Source organism: Triticum aestivum, chromosome 2A (assembly GCF_018294505.1).
Source record: "Triticum aestivum cultivar Chinese Spring chromosome 2A, IWGSC CS RefSeq v2.1, whole genome shotgun sequence".
Taxonomy (NCBI): Eukaryota; Viridiplantae; Streptophyta; class Magnoliopsida; order Poales; family Poaceae; genus Triticum; species Triticum aestivum.
Window position 1 is genome coordinate 467702288 of NC_057797.1, and position 18959 is coordinate 467721246.

Below are 18959 nucleotides of genomic sequence, written 5' to 3' on the forward strand. Positions count from 1 at the left end.
AAAGATGATGGCAGCAACTATATGGACTGGGTCCGGAACCTGAGGATCATCCTCATAGCTGCCAAGAAAGATTATGTCCTACAAGCACCGCTGGGTGACGCACCTGTTCTCCCTGCAGAACAAGACGTTATGAACGCTTGGCAGGCACGTACCGATGACTACTCCCTCGTTCAGTGCGGCATGCTTTACAGCTTAGAGCCGGGGCTCCAAAAGCATTTTGAGAGACACGGAGCATATGAGATGTTCGAAGAGCTGAAAATGGTTTTCCAAGCTCATGCCCGGGTCGAGAGATATGAAGTCTCCGACAAATTCTTCAGCTGTAAGATGGAGGAAAATAGTTCTGTCAGTGAGCACATACTCACTATGTCTGGGTTACATAACCGCTTGACTCAGCTGGGAGTTAATCTCCCGGATGATGCGGTCATTGACAGAATCCTCCAGTCGCTTCCACCAAGCTACAAGAGCTTTGTGATGAACTTCAATATGCAGGGGATGGAAAAGACCATTCCTGAAGTATTTGCTATGCTGAAATCAGCAGAGGTAGAAGTCAAGAAGGAACATCAAGTGTTGATGGTGAATAAAACCACTAAGTTCAAGAAGGGCAAGGGTAAAAAGAACTTCAAGAAGGACGGCAAGGTAGTTGCCGCGCCCAGCAAGCAAGCTGCCGGGAAGAAGCCAAAGAATGGACCCAAGCCCGAGACTGAGTGCTTTTATTGCAAGGGAAGTGGTCACTGGAAGCGGAATTGCCCCAAATACTTAGCGGACAAGAAGGCCGGCAAAACAAAAGGTATATGTGATATACATGTAATTGATGTGTACCTTACCAGTACTCGTAGTAGCTCTTGGGTATTTGATACCGGTGCAGTTGCTCACATTTGTAACTCAAAGCAGGAGCTGCGGAATAAGCGGAGACTGGCGAAGGACGAGGTGACGATGCGCGTCGGGAATGGTTCCAAGGTCGATGTGATCGCCGTCGGCACGCTACCTCTACATTTACCTACGGGATTAGTTTTAAACCTCAATAATTGTTATTTAGTGCCAGCTTTGAGCATGAACATTGTATCGGGATCTCGTTTAATTCGAGATGGCTACTCATTTAAATCCGAGAATAATGGTTGTTCTATTTATATGAGAGATATGTTTTATGGTCATGCTCCTATGGTGAATGGTTTATTCTTAATGAATCTCGAGCGTAATGCTACACATGTTCATAGTGTGAATACCAAAAGATGTAAGGTTGATAATGATAGTCCCACATACTTGTGGCACTGCCGCCTTGGTCACATAGGTGTCAAACGCATGAAGAAGCTCCATGCAGATGGACTTTTAGAGTCTCTTGATTATGAATCATTTGACACGTGCGAACCATGCCTCATGGGTAAAATGACCAAGACTCCGTTCTCAGGAACAATGGAGCGAGCAACCAACTTATTGGAAATCATACATACTGATGTGTGCGGTCCAATGAGTGTTGAGGCTCGCGGTGGCTATCGTTATGTTCTCACCCTCACTGATGACTTGAGTAGATATGGGTATGTCTACTTAATGAAACACAAGTCTGAGACCTTTGAAAAGTTCAAGGAATTTCAGAGTGAGGTTGAGAATCAACGTGACAGGAAAATCAAGTTTCTACGATCAGATCGTGGAGGAGAATACTTGAGTCACGAATTTGGCACACACTTAAGAAAATGTGGAATAGTTTCACAACTCACGCCGCCTGGAACACCTCAGCGTAATGGTGTGTCCGAACGTCGTAATCGCACTCTATTAGATATGGTGCGATCTATGATGTCTCTTACCGATTTACCGCTATCTTTTTGGGGCTATGCTTTAGAGACTGCCACATTCACTTTAAATAGGGCTCCGTCGAAATCCGTTGAGACGACACCGTTTGAATTATGGTTTGGGAAGAAACCTAAGCTGTCGTTTCTAAAAGTTTGGGGATGCGATGCTTATGTCAAGAAACTTCAACCTGAAAAGCTCGAACCCAAGTCGGAAAAATGCGTCTTCATAGGATACCCTAAAGAAACTGTTGGGTATACCTTTTACCTCAGATCCGAAGGCAAGATCTTTGCTGCCAAGAATGGATCCTTTCTAGAGAAGGAGTTTCTCTCGAAAGAAGTAAGTGGGAGGAAAGTAGAACTTGATGAAGTATTACCTCTTGAACCGGAAAATGGCGCAACTCAAGAAAATGTTCCTGAGGTGCCTGCACCGACTAGAGAGGAAGTTAATGATGATGATCAAGATACTTCTGATCAAGCTCCTACTGAATTCGAAGGTCCACAAGGACACGTTCCGCACCAGAGTGGTACGGCAACCCTGTCTTGGAAATCATGTTGTTAGACAACGGTGAACCTTCGAACTATGAAGAAGCGATGGCGGGCCCGGATTCCGACAAATGGCTAGAAGCCATGAAATCCGAGATAGGATCCATGTATGAAAACGAAGTATGGACTTTGACTGACTTGCCCGTTGAGCGGCGAGCCATAGAAAATAAATGGATCTTTAAGAAGAAGACAGACGCGGATGGTAATGTGACCATCTATAAAGCTCGGCTTGTCGCTAAGGGTTATCGACAAGTTCAAGGGGTTGACTACGATGAGACTTTCTCACCGGTAGCGAAGCTGAAGTCCGTCCGAATCATGTTAGCAATTGCCGCATTCTATGATTATGAGATATGGCAAATGGACGTCAAAACGGCATTCCTTAATGGTTTCCTTAAGGAAGAATTGTATATGATGCAGCCGGAAGGTTTTGTCGATCCTAAGAATGCTGACAAGGTGTGCAAGCTCCAACGCTCGATTTATGGGCTGGTGCAAGCATCTCGGAGTTGGAACATTCGCTTTGATGAGATGATCAAAGCGTTTGGGTTTACACAGACTTATGGAGAAGCCTGCGTTTACAAGAAAGTGAGTGGGAGCTCTGTAGCATTTCTCATATTATATGTAGATGACATACTTTTGATGGGAAATGATATAGAACTCTTGGACAGCATTAAGGCCTACTTGAATAAGAGTTTTTCAATGAAGGACCTTGGAGAAGCTGCTTATATATTAGGCATCAAAATCTATAGAGATAGATAGAGACGCCTCATAGGTCTTTCACAAAGCACATACCTTGATAAGATATTGAAGAAGTTCAATATGGATCAGTCTAAGAAGGGGTTCTTGCCTGTGTTACAAGGTGTGAAATTGAGCTCTGCTCAATGTCCGACCACGGCAGAAGATATAGAAGAGATGAGTGTCATCCCCTATGCCTCAGCCATAGGTTCTATTATGTATGCCATGCTGTGTACCAGACCTGATGTAAACCTTGCCGTAAGTTTGGTAGGAAGGTACCAAAGTAATCCCGGCAAGGAACACTGGACAGCGGTCAAGAATATCCTGAAGTACCTGAAAAGGACTAAGGAAATGTTTCTCGTTTATGGAGGTGACGAAGAGCTCGTCGTAAAGGGTTACGTCGACGCTAGCTTCGACACAGATCTGGATGACTCTAAGTCACAAACCGGATACGTGTATATTTTGAATGGTGGGGCAGTAAGCTGGTGCAGTTGCAAGCAGAGCGTCGTGGCGGGATCTACATGTGAAGCGGAGTACATGGCAGCCTCGGAGGCAGCACATGAAGCAATTTGGGTGAAGGAGTTCATCACCGACCTAGGAGTCATACCCAATGCGTCGGGGCCAATCAAACTCTTCTGTGACAACACTGGAGCTATTGCACTTGCCAAGGAGCCCAGGTTTCACAAGAAGACAAGGCACATCAAGCGTCGCTTCAACTCCATTCGTGAAAATGTTCAAGATGGAGACATAGATATTTGTAAAGTACATACGGACCTGAATGTAGCAGATCCGTTGACTAAACCTCTCCCTAGAGCAAAACATGATCAACACCAGAATTCCATGGGTGTTCGATTCATCACAATGTAACTAGATTATTGACTCTAGTGCAAGTGGGAGACTGTTGGAAATATGCCCTAGAGGCAATAATAAAAGTATTATTATTATATTTCCTTGTTCATGATAATTGTCTTTATTCATGCTATAATTGTGTTATCCGGAAATCGTAATACATGTGTGAATAACAGACACCAACATGTCCCTAGTAAGCCTCTAGTTGACTAGCTCGTTGATCAACAGATAGTCATGGTTTCCTGACTATGGACATTGGATGTCATTGATAACGAGATCACATCATTAGGAGAATGATGTGATGGACAAGACCCAATCCTAAACATAGCACAAGATCGTATAGTTCGTTTGCTAGAGTTTTCCAATGTCAAGTATCCTTTCCTTAGACCATGAGATCGTGTAACTCCCGGATACCATAGGAGTGCTTTGGGTATACCAAACGTCACAACATAACTGGGTGACTATAAAGGTATACTACGGGTATCTCCGAAAGTGTCTGTTGGGTTGACACGGATCAAGACTAGGATTTGTCACTCCGTATGACTGAGAGGTATCACTGGGCCCACTCGGTAATGCATCATCATAATGAGCTCAAAGTGACCAAGTGTCTGGTCATGAGATCATGCATTACGGTACGAGTAAATGACTTGCCGGTAACGAGATTGAACGAGGTATTGGGATACCGACGATCGAATCTCGGGCAAGTAACATATCGATTAACAAAGGGAATTGCATACGGGGTTGCTTGAATCCTCGACATCGTGGTTCATCCGATGAGATCATCGTGGAGCATGTGGGAGCCAACATGGGTATCTAGATCCCGCTGTTGGTTATTTGACCGGAGAGCCGTCTCGGTCATGTGTGCCTGTCTCCCGAACCCGTAGGGTCTACACACTTAAGGTTCGGTGCCGCTAGGGTTGTAGGGATATGTATATGCAGTAACCTGAATGTTGTTCGGAGTCCCGGATGAGATCTCGGACATCACGAGGAGTTCCAGAATGGTCCGGAGGTAAAGAATTATATATAGGAAGTGCTGTTTCGGCCATCGGGACAAGTTTCGGGGTCACCGGTATTGTACCGGGACCACCGGAAGGGTCCCGGGGGCCCACCGGGTGGGGCCACCTGCCCCGGGGGGCCACATGGGCTGTAGGGGGTGCGCCTTGGCCTACATGGGCCAAGAGCACCAGCCCAAGAGGCCCATGCGCCTAGGGTTCCAAAAGGGGAAGAGTCCCACAAGTGGAAGGCACCCCCTAGGTGCCTTGGGGGGAGGGAAACCTCCCTTGGCCGCCGCCCCCTAGGAGATTGGATCTCCTAGGCCGGCGCCCCCCTTTGGACCTCCTATATATAAGGGGGGAAGGAGGGCTTTTCGATCCACGCCTTTGGTTGCCTCCTTCTCCCTCTCCAACACCTCCTCATCCTCCATAGTGCTTAGCGAAGCCCTGCCGGAGTACTGCAGCTCCATCACCACCACGCCGTCGTGCTGCTGCTGGAGCCATCTTCCTCAACCTCTCCTCTCCCCTTGCTAGATCAAGAAGAAGGAGACGTTATGCTGACCGTACGTGTGTTGAACGTGGAGGTGCCGTCCGTTCGGTGCTAGGATCTCCGGTGATTTGGATCACGTCGTGTTCGACTACATCATCCCCGTTCTTTGAACGCTTCCGCTCGCGATCTACAAAGGTATGTAGATGCATCCGATCACTCGTTGCTAGATGAACTCATAGATGGATCTTGGTGAAACCATAGGGAATTTTTTGTTTTCTGCAATGTTCCCCAACAAAGACAACTGTTGCTACATCTCGCACTTGTGCCATGAACTGGCGAGCTGATGCAGCGAAAAAAACAGGGACCCAGACTCCGGAGCACATAGTTGCTCCGATGCCCAATGAGGGAGTCCTGGATTAGGGGGTGTCCAGATACCGGACTATACCTTCGGCCGGACTCCTGGACTATGAAGATACAAGATTGAAGACTTCGTCCCGTGTCCGGAAGGGACTTTCCTTGGTGTGGAAGGCAAGCTTGGCGATACGGATATGTAGATCTCCTACCATTGTAACCGACTCTGTGTAACCCTAGCCCTCTCCGGTGTCTATATAAACCGGCGAGTTTTAGTCCGTAGGACGAAGGACAATCATACCATAGGCTAGCTTTTAGGGTTTAGCCTCTCTGATCTCGTGGTAGATCTACTCTTGTACTACCCATATCATCAATATTAATCAAGCAGGACGTAGGGTTTTACCTCCATCAAGAGGGCCCGAACCTGGGTAAAACATCGTGTCCCCTGCCTCCTGTTACCATCCGACCTAGACGCACAGTTCGGGACCCCCTACCCGAGATCCGCCGGTTTTGACACCGACATTGGTGCTTTCATTGAGAGTTCCTCTGTGTCATCACTTTTAGGCCCGATGGCTTCTCCGATCATCAACTGCGATGCGATCTAGGGTGAGACTTTTCTCCCCGGACAGATCTTCGTATTCGGCGGCTTTGCACTGCGGGCCAATTCGCTTGGTCATCTGGAGCAGATCGAAAGCTACGCCCCTGGCCATCAGGTCAGATTTGGAAGTTTGAACTACACGGCCGACATCCGCGAAGACTTGATCTTCGACGGATTCGAGCCACAGCCGAGCGCGCCGCACTGTCACGATGGGCATGATCTAGCTCTGCTGCCGAACAGTGCCCTGGGGGCCGCACCTATGTCCGCTCCGACCCCTAGCTCGGAGCCGATCACACCAATCGAGGATGGGTGGTTAGACACCGCCTCGGGGGCTGCAATCTCTACGGCGATCAAGCCGAACACCAGCCCTTGTCCTCTGCGAAGCCCGTGACTCCAAGGTGCCGGACTCCTCTCCAGACTCCGAGCCCTCCGCGCCCCTACCGATCGAATCCCGATTGGGCGCCGATCATGGAGTTCACCGCCGCAGACATCTTTCAGCACTCGCCCTTCGGCGATATTCTGAATTCACTAAAGTCTCTCTCTTTATCAGGAGAGCCCTGGCCGGACTATGGTCAACAAGGTTGGGATGCGGATGATGAAGAAATTCAAAGCCCACCCACCACCCACTTCGTAGCCACTGTCGATAATTTAAACGACGTGCTCGACTTCGACTCCGAAGACATCGACGGTATGGACGACGATGTAGGAGATGAACATGAACCAACGCCTATAAGGCACTGGACAGCCACCTCATCTCATGATGTATACATGGTGGACACACCCAAAGGAAGCGACGACGAGGAACATAGGGATGCAACGAGGGATCGTTCACTCGAAAAGCAATCAAAGTGGCGACATAAGCGCCGCTCCAAGCCCCGCCTCGACAGAGACAACAGCCATACAGACCTAGCCATAGAGCAGGACGAGCCAGCGGACGACGAACATGCCTTCGAGCAAGCGTCCGAATAGGGAAACTTGGATAAACAAACCGAACACCCCGTCCCCGGCGAAAACAACAGTCCGAACAACCTTACTCCGGATAAACTCATGGAGCAGAAGAACCTCCACAAAAGGCTCATCGACACTGCGCATAGCCTGAAAAAGCAGAAGCGGAAGCTCAAAACTGCGGAAGATGCACTCAGAATCAGATGGAGCAAAGTACGCAACACCGCAGACAAATATGCCGGCAGTCGCCGCACAAAAGGCTATCCAAAGCGAAAGCTACTACCTGAATTTGACGAGGAGGCCTTAGAGCCCCCGTAGTCAAAAAATAGGAAAGCCATCCGGTCGGATGGACGAACGCATGGCCATCATGGAGCGGCAAGCGGCGCCGCACACAAGCCGGCACGCGATCCACCAAAGGATCCACATCAAAAAGACGGCCCGGCCAGATCTATATACGGGCCAAGAAAGCAAGCTCTAGTAAGCAATGCAACACAACAAATATCCGAACATCACGGCTCACCCAAATACAGGGGTGCCGCACACCCCCTATGTTTCACCGATGAGGTGCTGGACCATGAATTTCCAGCGGGATTCAAGCCCGTAAACATAGAGGCGTACGACGGAACAACAGACCCTGGGGTCTGGATCGAGGATTATATCCTCCACATACACATGGCCAGAGGAGATGACCTCCACACCATAAAATACTTACCCCTCAAGCTTAAAGGGCCAGCCCGGCATTGGCTCAAAAGCCTTCCCGAAAACACCATTGGAAGTTGGGAAGAGCTTGAGGATGCTTTCCGGGCAAATTTTCAAGGGACCTATGTCCGCCCTCCGGATGCAGACGATCTCAGTCACATAACTCAACAGCCCGGCAAGTCAGCCCGGAAATTCTGGAACAGATTTCTTACTAAAAAGAATTAGATAGTCGACTGTCCGGACGCCGAAGCCCTAGCAGCTTTTAAGCACAACGTTCGAGACGAATGGCTCGCCAAACACCTCAGCCAAGAAAAGCCAAGAATAATGGCCGCATTGACAAGCCTCATGACCCGCTTTTGCGCAGGAGAGGTCAACTGGTTGGCAAGATGCAGCACCAGCGACCCAAGTACATCCGAAGTTAGGGGTGGAAATGGAAAACCCCGACGCAGGAAGGACTAGTGCCGGAATAAGGGAAACATCCCAAAGAGCACGGCGGTCAATGCTGGATTCAAAAGCTTGCGGCAGAATCAGAGAAAGCCGCCCCTCAAGGATAACAGGGACGAGCTATCCAACTTAACCAAAATCTTGGACAAGATATGTCAAATACACAGTACTCCCGGGAAGCCTGCGAACCATACCCACGGAGATTGTTGGGTTTTCAAGCAAGCCGGCAAGCTCAACGCCGAACACAAGGGGCTCGACACACCAAGTGAGGACGGCGACGACACCCACAAGCAGAGCACCAGGAAACAAAAGGATTTCCCACAAGAAGTCAAAACAGTAAACTTACTCACGTGACGAATAGAACGGCGCCACCAGAGATACGTGCCATACGGCCTATCCCAAAGGAGTCTCGCCAATGGTTGTCAAAACCAATCACCTTCGACCATCAGGATTACTCTAGAAGTATCCAGAATGCAGGCTGGACTGCCTTGGTATTAGATCCAATAATCGGCGGACTCCATTTTACAAATGTCCTGATGGACGGCGGCAGTGGTCTAAACCTGTTATACCAGGACACAATCCGCAACATGGGGATAGACCCAACAAAAATTCGCCATGGCAAAACCTCCTTCCAAGGGGTAACGCCAGGAACGGATGCCCGTTGCATGGGTTCTCTCCGGCTAGAAGTTATGTTCGGCTCCCTCGATAACTTCCGTTGTGAACAACTAACTTTCCACATCGCCCCATTCTCAAGTAGCTATCAAGCACTGCTAGGTCACGAAGCTTTCACCCGCTTTAACGCAATACCGCATTATGCATCTCTTACGCTTAAGATGCCCGGTCCACGAGGCATCATCTCATTAAAGGGAAAACATTGAGTGTTCCTCCCGCGCGGAAAACAGTACGGCTGCCTTGACAGCCCCACAATAAAGCGGCTTCACTAGCCAAAGCATCTAAACAGGTCGTCAAGACCACGGACATGGCTAGACGAGTCCGGCATAAACATACAATTGATAAAGGCTTAATAGCCGTATACCCCTGTACTAGGGGCTCCACACATAAAAACAAGAGACAATAAAGCTCAATTTTACCCATTTCGATTTATACTTTGTTTATTTAGTATAACTCATGTTCGGCACAATCTTTCTTTAACTAAGTTCCTCTCTTTTACAGATGAACACTGTGCTACGCCCGTCCAGGATATGGCACAATGAAGACACATGGGCAGACGTGCAGCAGGGACCCGTTCCAAGGATTCTTTTTAGATTAAGACCCTGCGTAAACCTTTTTTACTGTCTCTTGTTGATACACATCCCCTGGTTTCTTGGTATAACCAAGGAGGAGGCTGGCGTTTTGGCATGTGGCCACGTCAGAGTTTTGCGCGTACCTGGACACTAGGGGCTTATTACTAAGGGTGTTATCCCACCCGCCCTCATAAAGACCGAATACCTTAGGGAGTGTTCGGCATCGCGAGTTTAGCCTTATATGCATCAGCTCCGAATCATGTATTTGGTAAAATGTTGGGTTTGCCCGGCTCCTATGTTTTGCTGCCTTACGTTCCGCTCTATCGGCTAAGGCGGCACCAGGAGAACTACTGCGATTGTGCCCCGGTTCGGCCAGGCGAGCACCTCAGTAGAGAAAGCCGAAAACTGACTGTCATGATATAGCGTGAGACTGGTCAACCACTCGATGACATACCGAAATCTTTAGGATTCCTCCGCATTAACGAAGGGCCGTTTCCCGGCCAGGCACATACGCGCCCCGAGTTCGGGTGAGCGCAGGCGCCACCAGGGGCTATATAAGTAGCCTCAATATGAAACTCCTATGGCTAAGTGAAAGTGATAAAGCATCATAGTCCGATTGCCTAGTTCGCTGCGCTATCACCTCCTTTGTAGGACCAAGACGTTGGATCAAGTGTGAAAATGCGCCTTCTGCGAACACCCCGCATTATGTGCGTGGGGGCTGAAGCCGACGACTGCCATCTTTTAGATTATATATACATATATGTTAAACGGCCGCACAGGAGGTATCATAATACTTGTAGGCACAAGTATAAAAAGCTTCTACAATTTATCAAAATATTGTTTTACAATAATACATGCTATTCGAATATAGTATCCTTCGAGCACTGCGTCTCTATTAAACGAGCGCCTTGCAGAACTTCCTGAAAATAGCGCTCGGCAGGTACTCGGCTTCCATCCGAGTCTGGGGATGCAACAGCGGTGGCTTCCATTTCCGCCCAGTATGTCTTGACACGGGCAAGAGCCATCCGCGCACCCTCTATGCATGCTGACCTCTTCATCGCATTGATATGCGGCGCCGCACCAAGGAACTGCTGCACCAAGTTGAAATAACTTTTCGGCTCTGGTCTCTCTGGCCACAGATGACTCACAACATACTTCATGGCGAGTCCGGACAACCTATTTAGCTCGGCCCATTTGGCTAAACGATCGGCTAATGACAGTGGACGCTCTGGATTGTGGAACTGCGACCAGAAGAGCTTTTCCACTTCACGATCTTCTTGATCTCGGAAGTGCTCGGCCGCATCTACGGCACTCGCTGCTAAATCCAGATAGGTGTCCTCCGTACTCCACATCTGGTCTAACGGAGCATGTTTAGGATCATAGAACTTCCTCCGCAACATAAAGGGCTTTCCAGCCGCGATTTGTCCGGCCTGACGCAGCTCCTCCTTCACAGCTCTCATCGCAGAGCGAGCATCCTTGGCATCAGCAATGACCTTCTTCAGGTCCGTCTGTTCCGCCCAATCTTCTTTTTCAAGAAGCTTGCAATGGTCAGCAGCGTTCTTCAGCTTCACGGCCATCTCGTCCATTTCCTTCTTGCTTCGGCAGTGAGCAGCCTGTTCGGCTTTCAGCTCTTCAATTGCCTTTCCGGCAGCCGCATCACTTTTCCTCGCTTGCTCCTTGGCTCGGGCAAGTTCCGCCCGAAGATTCTCCATGGCAGCAGCACCATGTGCATCAAGCGCACACATTGTAAGATACTGGCATAAAGCTCCTCTTACCAGGCGCCGCCGAAGGAATTACATACCTTGTGCCTCGTCAAGCTGCTTGTTGACAAGCGCAATGTCGACATCTGCCACGTCAAGTTGCCGCTTTAGCTCGGCAAATCCATCAGTTCGGCTGGCCACCGGACACTTTTCCACCTACGTATAAAGGCGGCATATTAGACCTGGGATTATGATCCTCTGTGCGCCGTCACTTTTGACAACACATAGAGTCTCAGGGGCTACTATCTACACAGGGCGCATATTATTTATGCGCAACTGTCCAAAAAGGGTACATTATTTCGCGTACCTCAAAACCTATCAGTAAACTCCTGACGGCCTCGTGCAATCCGCTCTCCGCAGATGAAATCTTCTCAATCACCGTACCCATTAATGCACGGTGCTCCTCTAAGATAGATGCTCGCCCTAGCAGATCCGTCAGCTCCTCCGACCGCGCACCAAATGGCGCCGGACTCGTCCAATGGCCCTTTTCGAAGGCCGGACGCGAAGGGCTTTGGGGGGCCATATGACTACCTTCCGGCCCCGCCGGATTCGTAAAAACCCTCCGCGACGATACCTTAGGGTTGCCCGCCTCGCAAGGCGGTACGGCAGGGGGAGGCGTTCCGCTCTCCATCATCTCCGGAAGAAGATCCCCCGAAGACGAGCTCTGCTGAGAAGGGCTAAGGTCCAAGCTACAAGGTAAATTTTTGATTACTTTTCTCAGATATAAAGCAGGGATTTCTCTCGTTTCTTAAAAAGAAAACTTCTATCTACTTATGGCTCGGTGGAGGGCTGATCCCCTTGAGGGCATAATTCGGCCGAAGTATCCCCCAGCACAGGACCCTCTGGCGAAGATTTCTTCCCCCGCTTTAAGGCCATGGTCTCCGGGTCTTTAGAGGCGGTCCTCTTCTTCCCCTGAGGAGAGGAATTTTCGATTCCTCCCTTCCGGACAACCTCCTTTGAGGAGGCTGTAGCTCCCTTGTCCCCTCCCTCGCTTCCCTTTGAAGGCACAACCTCCAACATCCTGAGTAGCATGGGACCTGGCGTGGTCTCGGGGAGGGGTGCCGGACACCTGATTAGCTTTGCTTTCGCTATCCACTCCTGTTTAAAGGACAACTCTTTTAGGGGCAATTTTATGATAAATATACGGATAGCGAGTCCGGGCACAAGGCTACTTACTTGAGTATCTGGACGATTGCAGCTCAGACCTGCGTCCTCCGTAGAATCCAGACACACTACTTGTGGTCCGAAGAACAATTTGTACATCTCCACGGGCGTCATGCCAAGAAAATGTTGGAGAACTCGTGGTCCCTCCGGGTTGAACTACCATAGGCGGAGGGGGCGACATTTGCAGGGCAGAACTCGGTGAATTAACATAACCTGAGTCACCATGACCAGACTGATGTCTCTTTCTAGGAGATCTTGGATGTGGTCCTACAACAGGGGCACGTCCTTTGCCGGCCCCAGTCCAGCCCCATATTGACCCATGATGCTAGTCATGGCGGGGGACCCGAGCGAAAGGCAGGTGGTGCCACCCACTTAGGGGCCCTGGGAGCGGTAATATAAAACCACTCTCGCTGCCATAAGCTGGACTCCTCTTGAAAAGAGCCCCCGGGCCATGGAGTACCAGCATTCTTGCTTATAAAAGCACCTCCGCACTCCGCATGCCGTCCCTCGATCATCTTCGGCTCTACTTTGAAGGTCTTGAGCCATAGTCCGAAGTGAGGAGTGATACGGAGGAAGGCTTCACACGCGACGATGAATGAGGAAATATGGAGGATGGACTCCGGGGCTAAGTCATGAAATTCCAGCCCATAATAATACATGAGCCCCCTCATGAAGGGATCCGTCGGGAAGCCTAGCCCCCAAAGGAAGTGAGACATGAACACCACACTCTCATCGGGCTTGGGAGTGGGAATGACCTGGCCTTGAGCAGGCAGCCTATGCGAGATTTCGCCGGTCAAGAACCTGGCCTCTCTCAACTTCAGCACATCCTCCTCCGTGACGGAGGAGGGCATCCATCGGCCTCGAAGGTCGGAACCGGACATTGTCGAAGGTCCGAAGTGCCTGAAATCTGGAGCCTTTGGTGTTGGAATTCGAGGCAAAGGGCGAACTCGTTTGAGATTGAAAGAAAGGAGTAAGGCCTTGGTCTCTTTATAAGAGGTTGAATACCAAGGGCCTTCCCCGTGACCGTTTGGGACTCGCCTTTGATCGAGAAAATATACCAACGGGTAGGTTGGGTTACCCACGCCCGTATTGATGAGAATCCCGGAATAAGGGGACACGATCTCTGCTTTAACAAGACGTGCCAAGGAAACTGCCTCGCTAAATGCGCTAAGGTGGGACAATTAAATGATTCGAATAAAGACTTGGCCGTGGTGTGATGTCACGCTACGGAATACGTCAGCAGATTAGATTTGTGTAAATGTTATTGTCTCTATGGAAGTATGTGGAAACTTATTTTGCAGAGCCGGACACTACCTTTGTGTTCAAAATCTTCTATGAAGTATTTGGAGGAGGAACCCGCCTTGCAATGCCGAAGACAATCTGCGCGCCGGACTCGTCGTCATTGAAGCCTGGTTCAGGGGCTACTGAGGGAGTCCTGGATTAGGGGGTGTCTGGATACCGGACTATACCTTCGGCTGGACTCCTAGACTATGAAGATACAAGATTGAAGACTTCATCTCGTGTCCGGAAGGGACTTTCCTTGGCGTGGAAGGCAAGCTTGGCGATACGGATATGTAGATCTCCTACCATTGTAACCGACTCTGTGTAACCCTAGCCCTCTCTGGTGTCTATATAAACCGGCGAGTTTTAGTCTGTAGGATGAAGGACAATCATACTATAGGCTAGCTTTTAGGGTTTAGCCTCTCTGATCTCGTGGTAAATCTACTCTTGTACTACCCATATCATCAATATTAATCAAGCAGGACGTAGGGTTTTACCTCCATCAAGAGGGCCCGAACCTGGGTAAAACATCATGTCCCCTGCCTCCTGTTACCATCCGACCTAGACGCATAGTTCGGGACCCCCTACCCAAGATCCGCCGGTTTTGACACCGACACCCAGTTCCTTCGTGCCATAAATATTTAGTATTTTACTGCTTGGCTACTTGGATGTGTGGACCAAAGTTGGCTGCACAAACTACTGAAGCGGTGCCAAATAATTTTCTAATGGCACAGCTGATGAGATGGCAACAATTTAAGATACTAGGCACAAACTGTGTCAGGACCCCGACTCAATGCCACATCGATCTAGCATGTAACACCTCATATCACTTTGCGGCCTCACGCACGGTATCCCCACGGTGTCGCCTTACCTTTGCCCGAGACCATTTGCGCTTTTTGGCACACGTATATGATGGTGTCGCTAGCATCCATATGATAAAGAGCCCGGGCTGACATGGCTAGTCGTAAACCCAAAGTGGCACTAACTTACAGGGACAGGCATCGATGACCCAGCATCGAACGTGTCGGTCATTAGCGGGTGAATCCAGGCTGTAGCACTGGGCTAACAGGACTCCGGTGAACCGGGCTGTAGCGGGCTAGCAGGACTCCGGTATTCATCGCGTGACATTTCCCCGAAGGGACAGACACAGGATCGAAGAAGGACACATGCCGGCCAACCTAAGTGTTCCGGAGCAGTAGCAAGCTACCAGGGCTCAGTGGAAGCACTAGGAGACATTTCCCAGTAAGAGAGTCTACTAAGGATAAACAACTAGATAGTCAGATCCCACACATAGCAATACACATTACACGTACGCATAACATGCAAGTATGTGCTGTACAACATGGCATCACAGCATAACTCAACAACTCAAATAGATAAAGGCTCAGAAGAGCCATCATAGCATTTATTGCAAACAGGGGTCACAAAACCCGTCATACAGAGCATACAAGCAACAAGCGGAAGCATAACATGTCTGGGTACAGACATCTACAAATGAAAAAGGCTGAAGAGCCTGACTATCTACAACATCCGATCAAGATCGTAGCTGAGGTACTAGCTACTAGTCGAAGTCCACGAGAACACTAGTAAGACCGAAGTCTCCGCTGCAAAAACATAAATAAAGCAACATGAGTACAAAGGTACTCAGCAAGACTTACATCAGATCCTATCATACATGCACTTGTATCAAGAGGGTAATGTGGGGTTTAGTTGCAGCAAGCCAGCTTTGACTCTGTGGCTATCCTGTTCTACGACTACCAGAAACTCTGGAGGTGAAACAACGTACACGAGTCCACTAATCACCACACAATACACTACTATGGATTCATCCCCGTCTCCCTACGAGAAGGCCATCCATAGCACTCACACTTGTCTTGAGCATTTTATAGTATCCACTTCAAGTTGTCTATGTACCATGTAAGCATCCAAGAAGTCCATAACCGCGGACCCGGCTATTCGAATAGATCATGTTAACCCTGCAGGGGTGTACTTCTTCACACACGCTCTCGCCACTTACCGCCATGTACACGTCATGTATCTCGGCAACCTTCAAGCGGAAGCCTGGCGAGGGTGTCGGCCACGACCTGACTAACCACACAAGACTCTAGTCCAGGTTTATCGCCTATTCGGGTTCCATCCGCAAGGAGATCCGGCCGGGGTGTCACTCACGGCCCCAAACGATGTGAGCAGGGTTCCCGAGCCCACCAACCGGGTGCCACTTGGTACACCGGGCCACGTGTGCCTAGTCTGTCCCAAGCCCACCCTGCCGGGTGCCACTTGGTAGAAAAATAGCACTACCTACAAACACCAGAAACTAGTTGCGACTCCTGGACAGAGATCAAGTTGGTTAATAAGTCGAGAGGGCTTGGAGCGCCCGGAGCCCAATGTGTGGTAGTATCGAGTCATTGGACAACATACATAGAACTCAGTGCTTAAGGACGGTTCCAGCGAGACAACCCACCATGTACTCCTACATGGCCTCTCACCGCTACCTTTACCAAATCGTGTTCACACACTTAACTCTCAGCATCAGAACATATCGTAACACTCCAATTCATTCCCAATGAACCAGACCTGACACAACTCTAAGCAATAGCAGGCATAGCATGGTAGGAACACATCAGTGGCTTCAATCAACTCCTACACATGCTAGTGGGTTTCAACTATTTACTGTGGCAATGACAGGTCATGCAGAGGAATGGGTTCAACTACCGCAGCACAAAGTAGCAGATGAATCGTTGTTGTCCTAATGCAATAACTGAGAGCAGGAGCGAGAGAGTAGGGTTTTGTCGAAATGAACAAGGGGGTTTGCTTGCCTGGTAAATCAACAAGGGAGGCACTGCTTCACAGACAGGTACTCTGGAACGTCTCCGGAGCAGGACCTATCGAGAAGGAACGGTGCGGCAATCAAAACACAATCATATGCAACAATATGATGCATGAGCATGGCATGTAGATGTGATGCTGTTTGAGCTAATGTAACTAGTAAACATTTGGTTTGAAGTCCATTTGAACCAAAGGTTCAAATGCATTTCTAAATTAAGTCTCTTATATATGCCATAATGTGTTTTCCCATATTCAGCATGTATAAGTTGGTTTTTCATGCATGAAACTAGTACAGATGGAAAGATTGCATTTTTCTGATAATTTTTCATATATAAATTATTTTAATCTGAGCTACGGTTGAATTTCTATGAATTTTTGAAGTTTAAAACATTTTCTGGATTTTCTGAATTAATTTAAATCCAGAAATATATATATATTGCGCCAGCATGACGTCATCACTATGTCAGCGGTCAACGCGGCTGTCCAGGTCAAACCTGACGTGCGGGGTCCACACGTCAGTGACACTTGGGTTAACCCCGAGTCAAACCTGGGCTGACTAGCTTTGACTAAGCCCTGGGCCCACTGGTCAGCGTCAGTAGGTGGGGATTAGGGCCTAATTAACAAAGCCACATCAGCCCGCCGGAGTTCTGGCCGGCGGCGACCAATAGCGCGGCGGCGACTCGCCGGACTTGCGCTACAGGCGGCGTTTGGTCGCGCGAAGACCACCGGGGCGTAGCCCGTCGTCGCCCGCAACCAGGGGAGCTGGTTTGGGGGCTGCGGGGGCGCCGGAGCTCGCCGGAGCAAGCTTGCGGCGGCGGCCGGAGCTCGGCAACTTGCGGCCGCGGCGTTGTGGTGCACGGCAGTGGAAGCGGAGGGCTCCTACAGCCTCCTGGCGTCACCAGGAACACGGTGACGCGCGCGGGAGTGGCTGGCTTGGGCTCGTGCCACCGTGGCGCCATGGCCGGCGGCGAGGAATTTACGGGCGCGGTGGTTGAGCTAGCTAGAGGGGGCAAACGAGCACGGGGAGGAGGGGGTTCGGTGCGGGGGCTCACAGCGGGACCAGCGAGCGCGAGGACGAGGTCGGGGATGCCCGGTAGCTCCCGAATCACCGGCGAGGACCCACGGCGGCCGGAGGCGAATTTGGCGACGGCGACGGCTCCACGGGGTGCTCCGTCTTGCGTGGCTCGACGAGGAGGTAGAGGGGGTCGCGGCGGATCTGGGGAGCGTGTCGGGAAGGCATGGGAGAGGTGGTGGCTACGGTAATGCCCGTCGGCGGCGGCGGTGGTTCTCGGGTGAGAGAGAGAGAGAGAGCAGGGGGGAGAGGAGGAGGGAGAGCGAGAGTGCGAGGGGGTCGGGGTGGCTGCGTGGCGTCGTCTGGGCGTCGAGGGCGACGAGAAGGGCGCCAGGCAGGCAGGGAGGGAGGTGGCGTGGCGCGGTGGCGCGTGCGCGCGCCGGGCACGCGCCGTCCCCCTGTCGGGGAGGAAGACGACAGAGGAGGGGGGGCCAGGTGGGCTGGGCCGCCTGCTGGCTGGGCCGGCCTGCTGTGGCTGGGCTGCACAGGGGGGGGGGGAGCCCCAGGTAAGCCCCTCTTTCCTTTTATTTTTGTTTTCTAATTTTTCTGACATTTGTTTTGATTTAATAAAATACTAAATCAATTTATTACCTTATGCCAATTTTTGCAGGAGCTAGATATATTATTCCAGAGCTCTTTTATAATTGGCATAATTTTTGGACCATATTCCATATATATAGAAATATATTTCCAATGCAAATATTTATCGAATTAATCCAAATGGCCAACATAAATATCCATGAGCTCCTAAAAGTATTGTTTTGATTTTTATCTCTGTCCAATATTTTCAGAGGGCAACATGAGCATTTTCTTGGACCCTTTTGGAGAAATTTTTATTTGGGTCATTTTCAAAAATGATTCTGAGGGTTCCACCAATCCTCATTTCAAATTTAAATGAAATTTAAATATGATGCACAAATGGCTAGCTAGCCTAGGTCATACCAGACTAGGGATGTGACAAACTGTGACACTGTCTTAGGATGCATTTGGTTGAAGGTGTGGTATGAATGGGTTGGGACCATAACAGTGTCTGAATCACATCTGACAAATGATTTGTAACAACGAAAGAGGGTCTAACCTTCTCTGCACATGCTAGAAACTTCCTCCCACTATCCACATAATCAAATGCAACTAGCTTCATGCATGGAGATTGATGGTGACAATGATCAAATAGATCTTCAGCCA